The sequence below is a fragment of the Corvus kubaryi genome, unplaced genomic scaffold (genome assembly GCF_017639235.1).
Source record: "Corvus kubaryi isolate FWS band 111438036 unplaced genomic scaffold, C.kubaryi_AGA036_p1.0 37284, whole genome shotgun sequence".
NCBI lineage: Eukaryota > Metazoa > Chordata > Aves > Passeriformes > Corvidae > Corvus > Corvus kubaryi.
This window is the reverse complement of record NW_024581088.1, coordinates 82,942-103,880: the sequence shown is the minus strand read 5'-3', so window position 1 is coordinate 103,880 and position 20,939 is coordinate 82,942. Positions and strand designations below refer to the sequence as shown.

The window sequence follows — 20,939 nt, the reverse complement described above, 5'->3', positions numbered from 1 at the left end:
AGCAGCAAATCCTTTCTGCACCTGCCCTCACACTTGGACAGGCAACAACCCCGGGTGTGAGCTGTGAGGATGGTGAGGGGGCAGAGCAGCCCCAGGTGTGAGCTGTGACAGTGAGGAGAGGGCGGCTCCTGCCGGGGGCTGTTTTAGGAGGGGTTTCCTCAGCTCACTTTTGCATGGCTATGCCGGAGGAGAGGGGCTTACGGTGAGCTCTTGGGGGGGTCTCTCATGAAAGGATGGTGAGAGCATCTCACAGGGTCTGGGGGAGCACTCGGATGCAGTTAGACGCGGAGCATTGCCAAAGGAGGTGCCAGGCAGCTGCAGCGAAGCAGGGGAGCCGGTGCGTGGGTTTGCAAGGGGGGGGGGTTCTTTCTCTTTTTCCCTTTCGATTTCACCTTGCCAGTCCCTCCCCCATGCCCTCAGAAAAAATGGGGGTTACGAGAACAAAAGTTTAAATGGAGGGAAGAAACTCCTCCTTCATTATTGTCTGTGAACGAGGGGATCCCCCCTCCCTTGTGATTTTAAGGGTATCGATTGAAGGAAAAGCTGCCTTTTCCATGGTGTCAGGGGTATCAATTGACAGGGAGTTCCCATGTTCCATTTTAAATGGAAGGGGAAAGCACGGATGTTACCATTTTATGGGTTTGAATTGAGGGTAACTCCCCCATTTTCATCAACCTAAGTTCTAAATTGAGGGGGAAGCCCTGCTGCCCCTGCTTTTTGAGGGTTTTAATGAAGGTAAAAATCGCCCTTTCCCCATCATTTGAGAGATTTGAGGAAAACTCCTCTCTTTCTGATATCTTAGAGCATTAAATCGAAAGGGAGAACACATTTATTTACCATTGTATTGGTTTAAATTGAGGTGAACACCCCCCGTTGCCTCAGTTTCAGGGGTTAAATTGAAAGAAACTCCAGCTTTTCCAGCATTTGAAAGGTTTGAATCGGAGCGTACCACCGCATTTGAGGGTGCTTCCGGCCGTGCCCCGGCACCGAATGTCTCGCGCGGGAGCACTCCCGGCTCCCGGGGAATTTCTGAGGAGGAATGGCAATTTGGGGGCTGGGCTGCCGACAGGGACCGACGGAGCCGCGCCGGTCCGAGCCGCGCGGAGCCGAGGTGAGCGCCGCCGGGCCGGCAGGCGGGAGATGAGGCGCGGAGCCGAGCCGCTCCCTGTCGTCCCGCCCGCTGCGTGCGCTCCCTGCGCGGGGCTCGGGCGCCGCCGGGTCCCCCTCGGCCCGGTGCCGCTCGGCAGGCGCCGGGGGCGGCCGGGGCTCTCCCGGCGCGGGGCCGCCCCTGCCTGCCAGAGGAGCCGCTTCCGTGCCGCGAGCCGCGCTCCGCCCGGTTCCGGGAGCGCGGGGCCGCCCCCGGGCGCCGAGTGCCGCCGGTGCCGTGGGTCGCATGGCCTCCCCGGCCCCCCACACCGTGGAACGGCGCCAGCCCCGCACAAGTTCCGGCAAGGGGAGCTGAAGCACGCTTGCGGCTTTTGTCCGCTTCATAGCTTGCTTGCAAAAAGCCACCGAAAAGAAGAATGGAAAAAAAACCAACCCCGATCCCCCAAGGCTTTTTGTCTGGGGGCTTTGTTGGTATTGTGTTGGGGTCCCTCCCCTGCCATGGAGCCCTGGGAGATGGGCCCTGGGGGGGAGACACGGGGTCTCCCTGCCCCTGCTCAGCCTTGTTCCCCATGGGTTGGTTTGTGTTCCCCGGGGTGGCCAAGGACCCTCGGGTCCCGTGACTGGGGGAGTTCCTGAGCTGAGCCCCGGCCATGCAGCTGGAGAAATAAACATCTCTGAAACATCTACCACGAATCTGTCCATATATACTTCGCTTTCCACGGGACTCCTGGTTTGAAATATACTTGTTGCAGTAATCCCCGCTGCAACAAACTGGTGGAGGAATGCGGGTAAGACACCGATCCCTGAGGAAGATTCGTGAGTCACATAACCACTCTAGACCTCTCTCTTCTCATCTTGGTTTGGATATTCTCTCTGGACTATGGAAGAATCATGGGAAATGGGGCTCTCTGAGCCACAGAGAAAAATGTATCTAGAAGTAAAAGGAATCCTTGAACAACAAAACAAAAAAGTAGTGCAACCGGGAGATCTAGAACATTTCTTCATCTGGCTTTTCAAAAGGTTCTCCTATATTTCTCGAGACTTACTTTTTGATATCGAACCTCCTTTATCTTGTGAGGGGTGTTTCTGGGACGAGATCTGGGATAAAGTATGGGATCAAAGAGAAGCTTTCCGTGCATACCTTGTAATCAGTGAAGCTCTTGAGGAGCATGTGTATGGTCCCATTACCCCTAAAGCAGAAGATCATACTAATCCCGTGGCCGAGGCCGCACGGCAGCCATCCCGGGAGCACATGACTGCAGCCGTGCCGGCGGAGGTGCCTGTGCTGGATGCGCCCGGCCCCCTCGGGAGCGCGCTCCTTATGGCGGACCCCATCCCTGTCTCGGGGTCCGCGGCCGCAAGTGAGGGAGCGATGCCGCAGGCGCCGCGGGTGCTGTGGGCCACGAGCAGCCAGGAACCGGGCATCGGCGTGGCAGGCTGCTCTGAGCACACGGCTCGGAGAGCCCTGTGGAGGGAGAAGTGGCGGTTTCCACAGCGACACGAGAAGCCGCGCAGCGCCGAGCCGAAACGGGGCCGCTCTCAAAGCAGCGTGGAGTTTGCGGAGCGGAACCACTCACAGGGCACGGGGCCGGCGGCGATGGCAACGCGGGGCCTCGCAGAGCCCAGACACGTGCCGGAGCTGCGCCGCTCGGAGAGCGCGGAGCAGCCGCAACGCGGGGGCCCAGCCAAGACATCGGAGTTGGCGAGGCGGCGGCCACACAGGACAAGCAGCCACGACGAACACGCAAGCGCATGATAGGAGGAGTTGTAGCCATGAAAGTCACAGGAACTGTGAAATGGTCCAATGTAAAAAACAACAATGGATTTATAACACGAGATGATACAGGGGGAGATCTATTCATCCATAGAACTGCCATTAAAAGGAATAGCCCTAAAAATTACCTGCAAAGTGTAGGAGATGGGGAAGTTGTACGATTTGATATAGTGCAAGGAAAGAAGGGTTTACAAGCAGCAAATGTTACTGGGCCTGGGGGTATTCCAGTCAAAGGCAGCCGTTATGCACAAAATTATAAACAATATCCATCCCAGCAACTTCCCTATCCACAGCCTACTTTCCCCTTTTACCCTATACCCAATATGTACCCTTTCCTAAGTTTACCCTATCCCCAATTTATTCCTAATCCGTTCTTCACCCCATGGCTTCCCTATACAATTCCATTTCCCTACAGGTCCTCTCCAATGCCGAGGGGGGATGAAAAGAGGGAGGGAAAAAATTAAACCCTCTCCTGCCTCAGTTTCCCCACAAAGCATGCCCGGAGAGTTCTGTCTCCCTTCTGTCAGCCCTAAGATGTCCCACAGAATCTGATTGGACATTTAAAGACTCAGGAGGGTGGCTTGTTTTGTCTTGAAACTGTTCTTGTTATGTTTATCCAGTTGTTTTCATTCTCCTTTTATTAAAATAAAACGGGTGAGATGTTGGGGTCCCTCCCCTGCCATGGAGCCCTGGGAGATGGGCCCTGGGCGAGAGATACGGGGTCTCCCTGCCCCTGGTCAGCTTCATTCCCCATGGGTTGGTTTGTGTTCCCCGGGGTGGCCAAGGACCCTCGGGTCCCGTGACTGCGGAGTTCCTGAGCTGAGCCACGGCCATGCGGCTGGAGAAATAAACATCTCTGAAACATCTACCACGAATCTGTCCATATATACTTCGCTTTCCACGGGACTCCTGGTTTGAAATATACTTGTTGCAGTAATCCCCGCTGCAACAGTATTGCTCTTTAACTGAGCTACGGTGGCTTTAAATAATGAATGATTCAGCAGTCTCTGAGATAATCCTTGTCCCCTCTATCTTGACAAGATTAGGGCGAATTCGGCTTCTTAGGTTGTGTAATTAACATCTGCTGTCTGAACTAACATTTGCTGTCTCCCAATAGTTAACTTGTGCTTACATGAGTTAGTTATTGACTGCCCCTTCTTCAATCCCCCCTTTTCTTTGGTTATTTGTAATTCTTTATAAATCTTGCATGTCTTTAAAGCAAGAACCCTTCTCTATCTTATTTCTAAGTTTATGCTTGTGCCATTGAGCATAGGCATTGCGATTCCAGGTACATGATATCATACAACAGTAACTACTAATACAAACACTAAGTAACAATGCAATAACACAAATAGCTATTACAAACAATTGTTTAAGCCAGGATAAGTTGGGTAACCATGCTTTAAGTTTCTCCCATACCTCTTCAAACCTTCAAGAATTGTAATCTAAGGTGATCTGATGCAATGTTCGCTTTGGATAAGTAATTTTAACAGTTTTCTGGGTATGACTATGAGACCCTTTAGCCTAGCCCACCCATCTGTGCTCATTTGTCCCTTGTCTTCTTGTATCCAATCTAAATCATCAGTGTCGTATGGTGGGTTTTTTTTTTTTTTTACTTATAAGGATGCTAGAAGGAATTAGAGCTAGGGCTTGGATCTGAACCCCACTGGCCACTGCCTTTGCTGTTTTGTCTGCCATAGCATTTCCCAGTTCAGGGACAGTGTCACCCTGGGAGTGTCCTTTACAATGCATTATAGCCACTTTTGAAGGTTTTACCACTGCTTCCAGTAACTGTACGATTTCAGTAGCGTGCTTGATTTCTTCTGTGAGGTTAACAGACCCCTTTCTTTCTAGATAGCCCCATGAGCGTGTACCACCCCAAAAGCATACCTTGAATCAGTCCAAATGTTGATAGGTTTTCCTTTGGCTGATGCCAAGGCTCCAGTTAGGGCTGTTATTTCAGCCTTTTGAGCTGATGTCCCCCACAGGTAACGGTTTTGCCTCAATGACAGCGTCTGTGGTTGTAACTGCACACCCAGCGAGCCGCTCACCATCCTTGACATAACTGCTTTCATCAGTGAACCAGTTGTCTGCATTTTCTAGCGGAGAGTCCTTTAGGTCCGGGCAGCCGCAGTAAACTGCCTCGAGGTTTTCAATGCAGTCCTGCTGTACAGGCTCCTCAGCAGCCTTGCCCTGGAGGTAGGCTGCTGGGTTTAAAACGTTGGTTACTTGGATACTCACATCCTCCGATTCTGCTAGGACAGCTTGGTGTTTGAGAAAGCGAGATGGGGTTAACCAGTGATTTCCTTTCTGTGTGAGCACTGCTGACACTGTGTGAGAGACAAAATCTGCTGTCCCAGTGTGAATTTGAGGGCTTCCTCTATGTTCAGGATCACAGCTGCCACTGCACGCAGGCAGGCGGGCCATCCTTGGCTGACCACGTCCAGCTGCTTGGAGAAATAAGCCACTGGCCTTTTGTATGGTCCCAGCTTCTGTGCCAAAAGTTCCAGCACCAGTCCTTGTCTCTCATGTGAGAACAACAGAAAAGGTTTAGTGACATCTGGTATGCCCAGTGCTGGAGCTTGCATCAACTCACATTTCAGAATTACAAATGCATTATTAGTCTCTGGTGTCCAGCATAGGTGAGTTCCCCCAGTCTCTTTTAGGAGCTGGTATAAAGGTTTCACAATGAGTCTATAGCTGTAGATCCATAATCTACACCATCCTGTCATTCTCAGAAAAGTTATCAGTTCTTTGGTTGTAGTTGGCCAGGGCATTTTTCAAATTGCCTCCTTCCTGTTGTCTCCCCAGGCTCTCTCCCCTCCTGCCAGTTCATACCCCAGATATGTAACATTCTGGAGGACTAGCTGAGCCTTTTCAGGAGAGACTCTATATGCACTTAGTCCCAGAAAATTTAAAAGGCTTACAGTCCAGTTCTTGCAGTCTTCACAGGTCCTTGTTGCTATTAATAGATCATCAATGTACTGCAAGAGTGTACCTTCCCTTTCCCAAGTGGCAGCGTCCAAGGCTTCCAGTTCCTTGGCTAATTGATCTCCAAATATCACGGGTCTATTTTTGAATCCTTGTGGCAATACAGTCCATATAAGCTGGCTTTTTCTCTCTGTTCTGGGGTTTTCCAATTCAAAGGCAAAAATTTCCTGACTGCTTTCAGCTAATGGCAGACAAAAGAAAGCATCCTTTAAATCTAAAACTGAAAACCACACCCAGTCACTTTGTAATTTTGTGAGTAAAGTGTCCTCAGGTCCTGAACTAATCAATAACTTCCATTTGGCTTTTGTACTGGTAGAATTGGGGTATTGCAGGAAGATCTACACTCTCTCAACAACTTCTGATCAATAAATTTAGTAATTATTGGTTCTATTCCTACTCATGCTTCATGCCTTAGTGGATATTGTTTAATTGACACTGGTTGTGCCCCTTCCAGTAGTTCAATAATCACTGGGGGAGCCCGTTTTAATCTCCCTGGAATTTCAACATCTCTTACTAATGGGATCATTTGATTTGTTATTTTACTATCTATGGGTATTTATCTTCTTTCAGTCTTGTTTGTTTGGTCAGTTGGTTTTTTTGTTTTGTTTTGGTTTTTGTTCCTAGGCCTGAGTTGGTCAAAGAATGGGTTTTCCCTTTATCTAATCTTAGTGGTTTAACTTACACTTTAAAGTCCTAGTCAGGTATCTTCAGGGAGGCTTCTTTGGTTGTAGCTTCTTTCTACAGTTTTTGTTATAGTAATATTCTTACTCTGCTGTAAAATTCTATACATTATGAAGGATTAGTTTTTATGATACAAAACTAACACACAAAACATTTTCATACAAAATGTTCTCATGCAAACATATCTTTACATTAGGGCTATGCTCTGTTTTCCAGGAGCCAGATTATAGCACTCTTGTCATTTAATCTTGACACAAACTACAAACTGTGGCTTTATTTTTGGTGGGATTAAAAAGAAATTAATTCTCTTTCAAACTTAGTTGGTTTTTTTTTTCTTTTTTTTGGTGAATAAATTGCCTTCATCCCATTCTGCACCTACAACTGAGATTGCAGAATGTGCTATAAATAGGAGGGGTGAGGAAAAGTTAAAACACCTTCTTAAGACATATGGCATGAGATTGAACAGCACTTTAGTTTGAGAGCTGGTAGAAGTCTTTTCTATATCCCTCTTGGTTTAGGAAGGGGGATTCAATCATTTCTCATGTAGCATTTGCTTGTGTTTTGTCAAGATTCTTTAATTCACTAATTAGAAAATCCAAAAAATTTAGCCAGATTATAATAATTTTGAAGCCTTCTGAGGCAGAACTGGGAAGGTTAGTCCATATTTGTAGGATTTCAAATATGTGTAAATTCTTATACCAACTCTCAGGATAATATTGGTTGAAACAAATTATACATCCATAAGACCTTAGCCACACCATTTTTCAGTAAAAAGACAAAACAAGTTAGACAAAAATTAAACTCAAGAATATGTAGAATGCTTTAACTACTATTTGATCTTTCACCAAGTCACTTGCAATGAAAACACAAACAAATTACAAACATTAACCAACTGACAATGTGAGCAATTATGGTGACACTTTAAATTTCATTGGTTTTCACACAGCTCCATCTCATGTGTTGGTAGATTCCTATAAAAGAAAAGTGAAAATTTGGCCCACTAGACTGATTATTAAAAAAGAAGTAAAACTTTTTGGGGCTACCACAAAGTGACAGTGAAGCAATGGTTATCACATTTAGGTGTGATTTTGCTGCTTGCAGTTTCCTTGCTCTCAAACTGCTTTCTTTATCTTTGATATCGGGACATTTGACATTCCTAGAAAAGAGAAAAGAAACAAACTTCCCAAAAAAATTTAAAAGTCTGAGTGAAACAAGAGTTTAATTGCATTAACTTATTCAAGTGGAGTTTTAGTTTTTATTCTATGAAGTGCTTGTTGCACCACTTTTGTTGTCTCCCACAGGTTTTCAGTGAGGTTTCTTCCAATTGATTCTTCAGTGGAGGGAGTGAGACTGCTTTTAAAAGTTTTGCAAGAGTTGCAGTCTGTGAATCAGGCATTTGAGTTGCCTTTTTTTTTTTTAATAACCAATCACATTTTTAGTAATCAATCATCTTTTTAGTAACCAATTGTTCCTTATCTCATTTTTTTTTTTTTTTAACCAAGTCCACCCCAGGAGTAGAGAGGTGACTAACAAATTAACCAAGGAAGGACAGCAAAACATTTTTCCCATATGTTTCTTTACAGTCCCCGCAGATGAGGCTGTGAGACACATACCTGGCCTGCACAGGGACAACACCATCTCCACAAGGCAGCAGTTGCAGAATTGGCTGCAGGATTAGAATCTGCCAATTCTAGTTCTCCACAATAAACCACAGACTGGTGGCAGGGGAGGGTTCCCCACAAGATATGAGCTCCGGATTCACCTCAGAACTGAAACCTGCCAATTTTGGCTTTTCACAACAAAACACAAAAGGCACAGGGGCACGGGTCCCCTCCAAACAGGAGCCTTTCAGCTCTGCACAAGCACCACGTAACTGGAGCCTTACAGCTCCGCACAAAATACCAAGCAGAAAAGGGAACTAAACACCCAAACCTATTAATCACAATGTCCACAATTCTTACAACTTCTGCCATCACCTTTGCCATTGCTTTCGCCTTTTCCTCATCTCTTCTTACATACACTTGCTGTACTTTTCTAACCAGCTCCTCTCAAATTTCTCACTATTCTCTGCCACTCTCCCCTTTAACATTATCTGCACTTTCATTTTCTGCCAAGTTCTTTATTCCTGCTCTTTCTAGTCTGATCCCAAGCTCTCTCCTCTGGCAGCTTGGACACCACCCACTCCATCTAGTAGAGGTACAATACCACTTTCTCTCACAATTAATACATGCACACAAATACAAGCTTCACAACTGTTTTCTCACACTTATCACAGGATTTCAAAAGGGAAATCAGATGGAGCTATATCAGAAAGGTGTTGGGGGTCTGGATGTTTTCAATTCAATAGCTAAAATCTTTCTCCTCTAAAATCCACCCCCCTTTGGACAGTAAGGTTGAATTCCAAACCAACAGTTTATATGATTTATCCTCATTCACTCTTTGCCAAACGCTTCGCTTTTCTCTGGCCGAGCCGGGCGCCGGGGTACGGAACCGCAGATAGAGCTCCTCACTCGCTCCTCACTTTGACAGCACGTCTCATCCACTCTCACTCACACAGCAGCAGAATAGCAACAGACAAAACACAAATAGCCGTACAATAGCGCCTAACAGCGGGGTCCAACCCCTTAAAGGTACCTTTCACAGTGGGGTCCAACCCCGGGGGGTCCAACCCCTTTAAAAGTCAGGGTCCAACCCCTTAAAAGTACTTTTTTTTTCTTGCCCAGGACTAATTTTGGGAGAACAAGTCTTCCTCGGGACTTTCAACCCACCCTCAGGGACTCGAACCCTGGACCTGCAGGTATTTTGTGTTTCAAAGGAATAGCAAATCCCTTAATTTGGTGCAGATGGTCCTTGTCTGCCCCCGCCGTGAGCCAAAGGACAGCTGAGCTCCCCCTGAAAATTCAGGGTCGCGACTGGGAGGTCCGCTTACCCCTGGATCCGGCAGCCGGGCAGAGAGGGTCCCATCTCGGGGTGCCAGATGAATCATGCCACAACCGGGCCAGGAGACACTTGAGAGACAGAGTCGGAGAAGTGGGTATTTGCTTTATTCGGCGCGCCGGCTGTGTGGGGATCGCTCCTCCAAACACACACACCTGGTGCTCTCTACAACACAGTATTAAGGGTTAAATTATGAATATTCATCACATTCCTTGGGACAGGTGTGGTTATACAAATTATTTCTCGGAAGTCATTAATATCATTAGCATATGGGCCACACATGCGCTGTATGTCCCGGTGGTCGCACTGAGGAAGGCTCCTCTTCTTCCTCGGGGGTCTTTCTGATGAAGGCCAGTAGTCATCCTCTCAGTGAACTTTTCACCTTTCTCCCTGGGCATGCGTAGTCCTTTGAGGAATGATTCAGCAGTCTCTGAGATAATCCTTGTTCCCTTTATCTTGACAAGATTAGGGTGAATTCAGCTTCTTAGGTTGTGTAATTAACATCTTCTGTCTGAACTAACATTTGCTGTCTCCCAATAGTTAACTTGTGCTTACATGAGTTAGTTACTGACTGCCCCTTCTTCACCAGACGGTGCCCATCAAACCTTGAGCTTCGCTTAAACCTCGTACACTACTTTTTGAAGATGCAGGGTGGGTGAGGACTTGTTGCCGTACTAGGGAATGGAATGCAGGAGGTTCTTAAAGTATTGGCAGTGAAGTTGGAATGTTCAAGGATATCGGTGTGACGGCTCTCAGGGATGAATCTCGCTCCTGGAAGCCTGTAGCATGGTAGCGTAGGACATGACAAAGCAGGGTGCGAGGCACAGGCGGGGTAGGAACGGCGAGGCTTTTCATGCTGGCAGCTCAGTTTGGCGTCGCCAATGTTTTCAGAGTGGAAGCAGATCAATTTGGTTCTGCTGCACTGGAACAGGATCCAAACCTTAGAAAGTATTTCTTTGTCCTTGGGCTGAAAAATATTGCCGTGCAGTATAGGAAAAGTGTGTACGAAGGATGTCCGGACTTCAGGCGGCTCTCTTGAAAGCTGTTTATGGCATAGGCAAAGTTACGGCAGTTCAGGGAGTGGGTATCCAGAGCCAGCCCTACAGCTGCCAGCTACAGCTGTAGGCACACCTGAAGTCGCTTTCTGTTCAAGTTACAAAACATTATATTCTTTTCTTTTCTGAGTATCTTAATACATGACAACCAATAAGCACCATACACAATACTTTTACATTTGCCTATAGCCTATTATAGCTACTACCATCACCATATTATAGTCATTATTATCCAAGCACAAGAGTAAGTTGCAATTTAAGCTTACAATGGAAAATTCTCAGACCTTTCTTCTATCTGCCACATCGACATGTCTTGTCTGCCTGCAATATCTCTCTTTTTTGGTAAAAACATGTTTTCTATTTACTTATGCTCTTCTTGAGACTTATTTACTTGGTGAAAAACATGTCTTTGTTTGTAGTCACGTACCTTTGCCCTCATCCTAAAAATCTCCTTCTGACTCATCTCCAACCTTTGCCTTCTCAGCTATGCAGCGATCACTGGTGCAGCAAAACATCTTTTACTCTATATCAAAACTTGCTTTCATTTCTATCTCATCCTCAGTTTCTACATTCAGAGGTCTTTCTGCCAAGCCTCCAGATCTGTGTAATTCCCTTGCCAAACTATCCTCCTCCCCAACAGTGCAGCACTTGTTCCCTTGCACCTTCAGTTCATTGTGGAAAGCATTTATTTTAGTGAGCAAATGTTGTTGTGGCAGGTGCAGCAAAAAGCAGAAGAGTTCTCAGTAAGATCATCTCGGAGAGCTCAAGTGCCGGCCAAAGCCTTGCCACATTCTGCCGTGACACCACCGAGGGAGGAAAGAGTGTGAGGTGCAAAGCCCTGAGCAGAGCGGTGGGAAACGGGAGGACCGAAGAGTCGGGCTAGGTATGGATTTAAACCGGGCCGGGTGTAGGAACTGCAGAGAAGGAAGAGTCATTTAGCTGGAATTAATTTGTTTCAGGAAGTGTCTCATCATATAGTCTGCAATTTAACAGTTCCCATGCCAGGAACTGTTAATTGTAGCGGAAGACAGCAAACAAAGCCTAGAGACTCGACTGGGATGTCCCAGGTCCCTGCCAGGCGCAGATTACAAAAAACCAAACCCTGAGGTTACAAAAACACTAAAAGCTCATCTTACAAAACACCAAAAAAAAAAAAAAAGCCTACAGATACACCAAAAAAACAGCCTACAAAAAAAAATTATTTTTTGTTTTGTTTGTTATTTGTCTGGTATTTTGGAACAAAATACCAGAATAACTTAGTTTCAAAATCATAGAAACCCAAATTTCAAAATACCAGAAAAACAGTTTCAAAAAACCACAATACCAAGTTCCAAAATATTAAAATAACCCAGTTTCAAAACACCAGAACACCACGTTCAGAGGTAGCAAAGTAACCCAGTTTTAAATTGCCAGAACAGGTTCAGAAATACCAAAGTAACCCAGTTACAAATTACCAAGTTCCAAAATACCAGTTACCCAGTTTCCAAATATCAGAATACCAGGTTCCAAAATACCAAATTAATTCCATTTCAAAACAGCAGAATATCAAGTTCCAAAATATCAAAATGACCCCGTTTCCAAATATCAAATTGTAAAATACCAGTTTTCAGATGTCTTGTACAGGTAGGATTCCCAAACCCACAAAAATGCAGTATTGTCAAAATGGGATCTGTGCTACCAAAATGGATATTTTCTCCTCTGAAAAGCTTTCCCATAATGACCAAAGAAAATAGATACATTTTTTTAAATTGTACAGCCAGATGTACAATAAGACTTTTACTTCAAAAGCAAACACTCGTAGTAGTTTTCTGCTTAGATTGTGTCTGCAAGAATCGGCATTTGGGCCGGAGAGCTGCGGGTGGGATCAAAGGATGGAGTAAACCCTCTCCCTGCAGATACACAAGGAAAGACCGAGTAGCAGGGAAAGGGAGTATTTATAAACGATATCAATATTTCACTGAAATTCAGGGCGGACCGGTGACGGGGGTGCTCGGGTTCGGTCCGGTCCTGCCGGGATGGGCCATAAACGACCCGGCCAAACCCTCGACCCCCTCGAGGGTCGCGTCAAACACTTCAAAGGAAACGGGAGTCAGTAACGATTATGGAAGAAAAATTACTGGTAATCGCTTGCAATCGGTGGGGAATTTCCTCGGTACGTACAAGCCTAGGACATAGGGAATTTTGGAGGCGGGATCCCAATTTTGGCCACACGCACCCGGACGAGAAAGCCGGTCCTTTTCCACGGAAAGGAAAGCCCCACACCCCAGCATTTCAAGGGCGGACGACGGCCCGCGTAGGGGAGGAAACGACCGGCAGGACCTTTCTCTGCCTCATCCCCCCGCTCCGAGGTGCGGCAGCCCCGAGCGCGACCAGCGCGGATGAGGAGGGGGCAGCTCCCAGAGATCGCTTTCAGAGGGTTCCCCGGGCACACCTACACAGGGAGCTGCCGGTCGAGAGGGGCCAACGGAGGCGTCCCGAGAGACGCTCCGGGAACAACGGTCGCAGCACCCCGCAGGAGCCGGGGAGTGGCTGGATGCACCCGGGTAAAGAGCATTGCTTCAAGAAAACACCCAGGGAAAAGCTCTCGTGCCAAGGGGCAGCACCCGAGCGGGTGGGGCAGCGTGTGAGGTCCCTTTCGTCTCCCCCTTTTCCATCCTTGTAAGGTTTAAATTGAGGGGGAAGCCCAGTTGTCCCTCCTTTCTAAGGGTTTGAATTGAGGAAAAATCCCCCTTTTTCCAGCACCAGAGAGTTTTAAAGTAAGGAAAACCCCTCTTTTCTCAATAGTTTAGGGGATTTAATTTAAGGGGAGAAGCCATTAATTTGCCATTGTATCGGTTCAAGTAGAGGCAACTCCCGCCTGTTTCCTCATTTTAAAGAATTCAATCAAAGGAAGCTCTCCCTTTTTGAGCATTTTAAGGGTTTAAATTGCATTTCAGGGCGCTCCGACCCGAGCCCCGGTACTGAACATCATACAGGAGCGAGCCCGGCACAGACATAACCCTAATGGTACCTAGGAGGGTATTAAGAATTCTTATTTTTATTTATAATGTATCTAGCTCTAATTAGAGGTCCCAAGGAGAGTTATATCATTCATATAATTACTATTCTTCTCCACCCTACTTAGTCACATGTGGAGTACTACTCAGTAATCGCTAGGGAATAATTATGCAAGTTACCAACAAATTATCTACCTATGTTCCCAAAACACAAAGTTTTATTTCTTACCAGCTAGCCACCCTTTTGCTCGATGTAAAAGCAAAAAAAGAAAGCATCATCATTTCCCTGAAGAGTTTTCTTCTCTATCAAGCCCTTTACTCACCTCAAATTTAAGTCAGAGGAGCCAAACAGTGCCAGCTCCTCTGAGGGCTTTTATACCTTGCAGTATTTGCCTCCTCCCTTTTCCCCAGGCATCATGGGAACGAGAGGCGGGCCCGGCCAGGGGTATATTAACCCCAGCCTTTTGCAAGGGGAGTTATTCCCTCTCTGGGATTGAAGAGGGCAAGAGGTCTTTTCTTATTTCAATGATGGGGCTCTTTCTGTTTATCTCAGCTTGTTTTCAGCAGCTGCTTTTGGCCTCTAAAGCAACAGAGGTTTCAAAGACATCAGGAAGAAGATACCATCAAATATAGGGAGTATTTAAGTTCACTAATTTGGGTTGCATGTTTAGGGGTGGTAAGGTGGTTTTATAATTTCTGGTTTTGTGCTAAGGTTTTTTTTGGAGCAGTGCAACTTCCTGCCATTCCAGGTTGTGTTGAGTGGGATACTTCAAAATTTTTCAGCAAATTCATTGTGTCCAAAAAGGGATCTGCCTTGTGTCATAGACAGTGTCTGAGATCGAGGCTTCTGATAGGGAAGTTGAGGATCATGACTGTGAGAGGGAGGGTGAGCAGGGTAGTGGGTTAGGAGTTACGGCAGGGGGGTTTTGAAGGTGGCACGGTGGGAAACGGTGTCTGTTTGGGAACCGCTTAAGGCTTTTCCGTAAGCATAGCAGCCTCATTTATGTGTTTTATGGCACGCAAACGCATCCCCCGCGTTTATGGAAACGCCTTGTAACTCTGTTCCTCGCTACCCTGGGTGCCTATCGTAATAGCAGCCACAGCCTTAGACTAGGGATGAAGCCAGGGCGTTGAGAATCTAGGGGCACTTAGGAGTGAGCGAGCGGCCGACTTGTTGCGATTTGCCACTAAACTCATCCTTTGATTTTGGTTTTCTTTATTGTATCCAACTAAGAGACAACAGCCCAGCGGCAGCAGGAACTTCCCAGGTGGCGAGAGCCGGCCTTCTTTTGCGCCCGAGGCACGTTCGCATCCCCAGACGTCCGAGAGATAAGTCGAGGGCTACGACTCACGGAAGGGATGAAAGTGGGGTGTCGGGTCGGGACTCGCTGGGAGGGATTTTTGAGTCAGCTTTGGAGATGGAGATATCCAAGAAGGGGCCCCTTAGCCCACATAAAGGGAAGTCTTGCTTTTAATCACAATGCCAAGGTGCGCAGGGCAGAGCAATCCCAGTGCATGTTGTGTCACCTGTCTATTGTTATGTTCTGTGTCTTTTGGGCATCTTGTGTCTCATGTCTTCTGCCTTAGCCCTTCGATGTGCTTGCGGTCGTTCTTTTCACAGAGAGTTTTCTCTCCTCGACATGTCTCCTCATTTGTCATCTCCTGTGTCACTGGTGCTTGCACGGGTTTGGCCCGGAGCTGCTCTGTCCTGCCGCATAGTCTGGCACGTAGGTGTAATAGAACAAGGCCCGGGTACTTGAAATTTGTAATGTAGGGTGTAGTTTGGGCTCTAGGTGATATTCCTAGATTCACATGAGATGGCTGGATCTGTGAAATTCTCATGCAGCACTTTGACGTTTGTAATCACTTTCTTTCAGATGCAGATGGATTAAATCTGTGGCAGAGCACCCCATACTGGGTGAGGGGATTCCTGCAGGAAGGTCAGTCACCGTTTGTCTGTGCCGGGCAAGCATAAATGGTGGCTATGTTATAGCACCATTCTTTGTCTTTATTTTTAGGAGATAAAGCCGGATGGCAGCAGTCAAGGTGAAGTGAGAGAGGTAAGCAGTGACCGGTGGAAGGAAAAAGTTGTTATTGCTCAGGTGCCGAGTTCTGGTACTCTAAACTTTAAGCAGCCACGGTCATTTGCGTGTTTTAGGCAGTCCACTTGTATTATGCCAAATCCCCTCACTGACCGGCTGACAGAGCCGGCTCACCGCCCTCGTGAGCCCTCCCAAAGCATTATGGGACTCTGCGATGAAGCCTTTACATTTTCTGTTCCAAGGTGCCTTGTGGGTGACCTTTGGCAATGGCGGAGGAGTTGCGGTGAGTCGGGGAGGGAGGCAGGAGGAGCGAGGGTCTGCTCAAGTTCAAGCAATTCCACAGCACCTTTTCTATTCTTAACCCAGGCATACCCCGCAACGACGGCGTTGGCCTCGGAGAGCAGCTGAAGCGTGCTGCCAGAGGACCCTGGCCTTCTTAGGAGACGGTGAGTAGTGGAATTGTCAGGTTTTGGCTGACGTGCCACTAAGTTCATGCACTGATGTTTGGTTTTCTTTATTGTAGCCGACTAGGAGATGGCAGGAACTTCCCGGACAGCAAGGCAGCCTTATTTTGCACCCAAGGTGGATTCACATCCCGGATGTCCGAGAGATAAGTTGAGGGTTACAGAGGGGATGAAAGCAGGGCACTGGGTCGGGCCTCGCCGAGAGGGAATTTTGAGTCAGCTTTGGAGGTGGGGATGTCCAAGAAGGGGCCCCTTAGCCCACATAAAGGGAAAGTCTCACTTTCAATCACCATGCCGAGGCGGGCAGAGCAGTCCTGGTGTGTGTCGTGTCACTTGTCTATTGTATGTTCTGTGTCTTTTGGGCATCTTCTGTCTTAGGTCTTTTTCCTTAGCCCTTTGAGGGGCCAGCTTATCGGAACTGCCGGGCATCATCCTTAGCATCCGTGTTCCTCGGCTGGGTGCCATACCATCAGACCTCTGACTGACGAGCTCGGATGCGCAGCGGAATCGCATCTGCCTCTAGAAGCATTGAGTCAGAGGTCTTTTATGGTCTTGTTCTGAGCTGTATTCACAGCTGTGCACCACACTGATCCATTACATAGGATTAGGACTTGTCAGAATGCAAAGAGCGGTAGAGGATTCTGACTGTATGGTTCTTGGGCATCCATCTTTGCGGTTCTCGGAATAAGCCCTTCTGTTAGCATCTTCTTTGAGCCTCGTCGGTCTCTCTGAGATAATCTCGCTCCGCATTCTCTTGGTCCTTGTGGTCATTCTTCTTGCTGAGAGTTTTCTCTCTTCATCGCATCTCCTCCTTTGTCATTTCCTGTGTCACAGGTGCCTGCATGGGTTTGGCCTGGAGCTGCTCTGCCCTGCTGCACCATCTGGTGTATAGGTGTAGTAGGACAAGTCCCAAGGCCTTGAAATTTATAATGTAGGGTGTAGTTTGGCCTCTAGCTGGTATTCCTAGATTGACACAGGATGGCTGGAGCTGTTAAGTTATTATGCAGGACTCTGACTTTTGTCATTGCTTTCTTTCAGATGCAGATGGATTAAGTCCATGGCAGGGTGCCCCAGACCGGCTGAGGGGGTTCCTGCAAGAAGGTCAGTCGCTGTTTGTGTTTGTGGGGTAACTGTAAATGGTGGCTATGTTACAGCATTGTTCTTTGTCTTTGCTTTCAGGAGGTAAAGCCGGATAGCAGCAGTCAAGGTCGATGGAGCAAGGTAAGCGGTGACCGGTGGACAGAATGAGTTGTTATTGCTCGGTTATCAATTTCTGGTGCAGTTCGAAGTCCACTTTTTTAATGCCGAACCTCCTAGCCGACCGGCCAACGGACCCGCTTCGCCGCTGTCGTGAGCGCTCCGGAAGCATTACGGGACTCTGCAATGAAGCCTTTACATTTTCTGTTCTGAGATATCTTCCGGTACATCCATGGCTGTGGAGTTGCGGTGAGTCGGGGAGGGAGGGAGGAGGAGGGAGGGTCCACTTAAGTTTCAGCAATGCCACAACACCTTGTCTCCTCTTAACCCAGGCATACCCTGCGATGATGGTGTCATCATTGTGGAGCGTGGCCGAAGCATGCGGTCCGAGGACCCTGGCCTTCTTAGGAGAGGGTGAGTAGTGGAATTGTTGGGGCTTTGGCCAGCGTGCCACTAAGTTCCTGTAGTGATGTTTGGTTTTCTTTATTGTGGCTGACTAGGAGACAACAGCCCGGTAATGACAGGAGCTTCCCAGAGGGTGAGCCAGCCTTCTGTTGTGCCTGAGGAGGATTCCCATCTCCAGATGTCTGAGAGGGACTGGAGGAAGTACACAAGATGTTCTCATCCATCTTCCTTCTCAGTTTTGGTACCGGTTTCTTTTCATGTGCCATTCCCTTGGACTTCTATAGGGAGGGTATCGGACCCTCCCTCAGTGACTGCAGTATTCCAGTAGGTTCCATCACCTCTAAGTGTATTGCGCTCGAGAATTAATCTTGAGCCCTCACGTCATCTTTTCTTAATTTGGGGTGCTGCCTGTCCATGCGCCGCTTAGGGTCAGAGCTACCCTGCCCCGGCACATAGAGTCACAGTTAGGAAGAACAGTCATAAAACTTAAGGGTTCATCTATTTTCTATGGGATTTTGGGCAGAAAATTCATGGGCGCGATGTGGGGATAACTCCACGGGCCACTCTTTGACCGCTTCACATTGTCTTGCAGGTCCCGAGGCGGCTTTGGATCTCCACAGTCACCGACACTACCGATTTTCCCAGAATCTACGGTTCGACGTCGAGGAGTGGCAGCTGGGGAAGATGTATCAAAGTACCTTCATTGGTGGAGTGTTTTGCTGAATGGCTACAGTCAGTGTGTAAGCTGAAGAGCGTGTGACTGTCTGTATCTGTCTGTGAGAAGTTGTGTCTGCCTATGTGGTTGTGTCTGCCTGTGAGAGTGTGTGTGTGGAATGGTTCTAACCTTGTGTGTATGATTTTTGCCTTTCAGTTTTTCAATAGACTTTTTTCCCTTGGTCCCAGCCAGTCTGCGAGGCGACGTTCTTCGCCAAGGTTTAGGTGCAGGCCGTGCCAGGGCCGGGGTTGGGTCAGGCAGGATGATTTGGAGGCTCTTGGGAACCCTGTTCCCAAGGGGTCTGGGGGGGGAGAGTGGTTGAGATTATGGTGGGATTGTGTGGAAGTAGGTTCCATGAAAGAGGGAGGGGTGTGTATGTGTGTGTGTGCGGAATGGTTCTAACCTTGTGTGTTTTGTTTTTGCCTTTCAGGTTTTTCAACACATTTTAAAATTTAGAATAAAAAAATCCCAGGTGGGGGTGTTTTTTTTTTCTCCTCGCCGAGGGGCCGGGGCGAGGGGAGCGGTTGAGATGAGAGCGATGGTGCGATTGTGTGGAAGCTGAAAGAGGTGTGTGTAGTGGATGAGTGTTATGTTCTCCCAGTGGTGCTGTTGTTTTGGGTTTCCTCTAACAATAAAACAAAATCTAGCAAGTTTTCCAGAAATAGAAAAATTGTTATATTGTATTGATATGTATTTGGCTTGTGTTGCTCTGTATTGGTCTGTATGCATACAGAGCACTACATCGAAATGCAGCAGCAAACACAAATACGCCCCCCCCACGCCCAGGCACCGCCCCTGCTGTGCGTGTCACGCCGCTCTATCCCCTCCCCTCACGTGCGCATAATGTAGCTCTGCCCCTCACTCTGCCCCCAGCCCTGCCCCTCGCTCCACCCCTCTCTGCTCATGGCGCTTCCCGCCCTCGGCACCGCCCCCCCCTCCAGTCCTGCGCTGCTCCTGCCCCTGCCGCCACCTGGAGCCACCTCTGGGCCTGCCAGTCCGGCACCTGCCTCCGTCTGGAGCCACCCGCCAGTCCCCTGTGAGCTGCTGCCACCCCCCCACCGGCCCCGGGCTGGTCCCGCACAATAAACAGAAGGGGTATGACACACAAGCCCTGTCCGCTAAACCTAACCTTAACCAGGACCCCAAACAACACCCCTTTCTCCCCAAAAGCAGCCACAGGCAGCAGCCCTCCCCACCGCAGGAGGCAATCACCCTGAATGCTGAGCCCATGCCAGCACCCTCCCCACAGCTGGAGACAATAATCCCAAATGCTGAGCCAATGCCAGCAGCCTCCCCACCTAACCCTAACCCCCTAACCCTGACCCCTAACCCCAAATCCTAACCCTAACCCCAACCCCCTAACCCTAGTCCTAGCCCTAACCCTATAGCCCCAATACCAATACAATGCCAGAACCCCACCACCAGGACCACACTAGGAGCCCACCACACAAGGGACAACACATGCAGGCCAGAGACCAATACGTAAGGTTCAGGGGTCAAGGGGGACAGTAGTACATAGGGTGGAGGGGGCAGAGGGACAGGGGCAGGGAGCGTAGAGGCACAGGGCCAGGGGCCAGCACCAGGTTAGGTGCCAGACACTGTCATCAGGAGTAGAAGCCAGGTAGCAGGGGCCAGATGACCACAGTAGGGGTCAGGGGACAGCAGTAGGTGCCAGGTATCAGGGGTCAGGTGACACAGGTAGGGATCAGGTTTCAGGGGTCAGGTAACAGCACTAGGCATCAGGTGACAGAGCCAGGTGTCAGGTCAGGTGACAGCACCAGGTGTCAGGTTTTGGGTTAGGTGACAGCACTAGGTGTCAGGTTTCAGGCCCCTCCCCTCATGCCACACCCCCAACCACACCCCCACCCCTCCATAACCCCGCCCCCTATGTCTAGGGATCGGTATGCACCTGCCAGGTCAACATTTAGGGTTTTCCAGGTGGGTTTCCCTGAGGTTTTCTGAGGCATAGGGTCCAGGTCAGGACCCAGGCACCCAGTCAGGGTCCAGGCACAGGTCATGGCCCAGTATCCAGGTCAGGGTTAGGGTTGCAGGACAGCAACACAGGTACGGGTCAGGGGCGCAGGTGTAGGCTAGGGGTGCAGGTGCAGGTGAAGAGCACAGGTTAGGGGTGCATGTACAAGCAGGGAGCACGGGTTAGGGGTGCAGGTGCAGGCTAGGGGCGCAGGTGTAGGTGAGGAGCATGGGTCAGGGGTGCAGGCCAGGGGTGTACATGCAGGCAAGGAGCACAGGTTAGGGGTGCAGGGTAGGGGTGCAGGCACAGGGAAGGAGTGCAGGTTAGGGGTGCAGGTGCAGGCTAGGGGTGGAGGTGCAGGCACAGAGCACGGGTTAGGGGTGCAGACGCAGGTGAGGAGCACAGGTTAGGGGTGCAGGCACAGGTGAGGAGCACAGGTTAGGGGTGCAGGCGCAGGTGAGAAGCACGGGTTAGGGGTGCAGGTACAGGTGATGAGCACAGGTTAGGGGTGCAGGTGCAGGTGAGGACCACTGGTTAGGGGTGCAGGCCCAGGTGAGGAGCACGGGTTAGGGGTGCAGGTGCAGGTGAGGACCACAGGTTAGG

At 48.8% G+C, this 20,939-nt stretch overlaps 1 long non-coding RNA gene across 1 annotated transcript; it reads right to left on the bottom strand.

The window, feature by feature from the left end:
• Positions 1-361: 361 nt before the first annotated feature.
• LOC121663493 lies at positions 362-19,724 on the bottom strand. The gene is made up of 3 exons (XR_006015652.1): positions 19,714-19,724; positions 19,291-19,299; positions 362-656 (listed from the first exon to the last, which is right to left on the bottom strand). It is a non-coding gene; the product is annotated as an uncharacterized LOC121663493 (long non-coding RNA).
• Between the last annotated feature and the right edge of the window lie 1,215 nt (positions 19,725-20,939).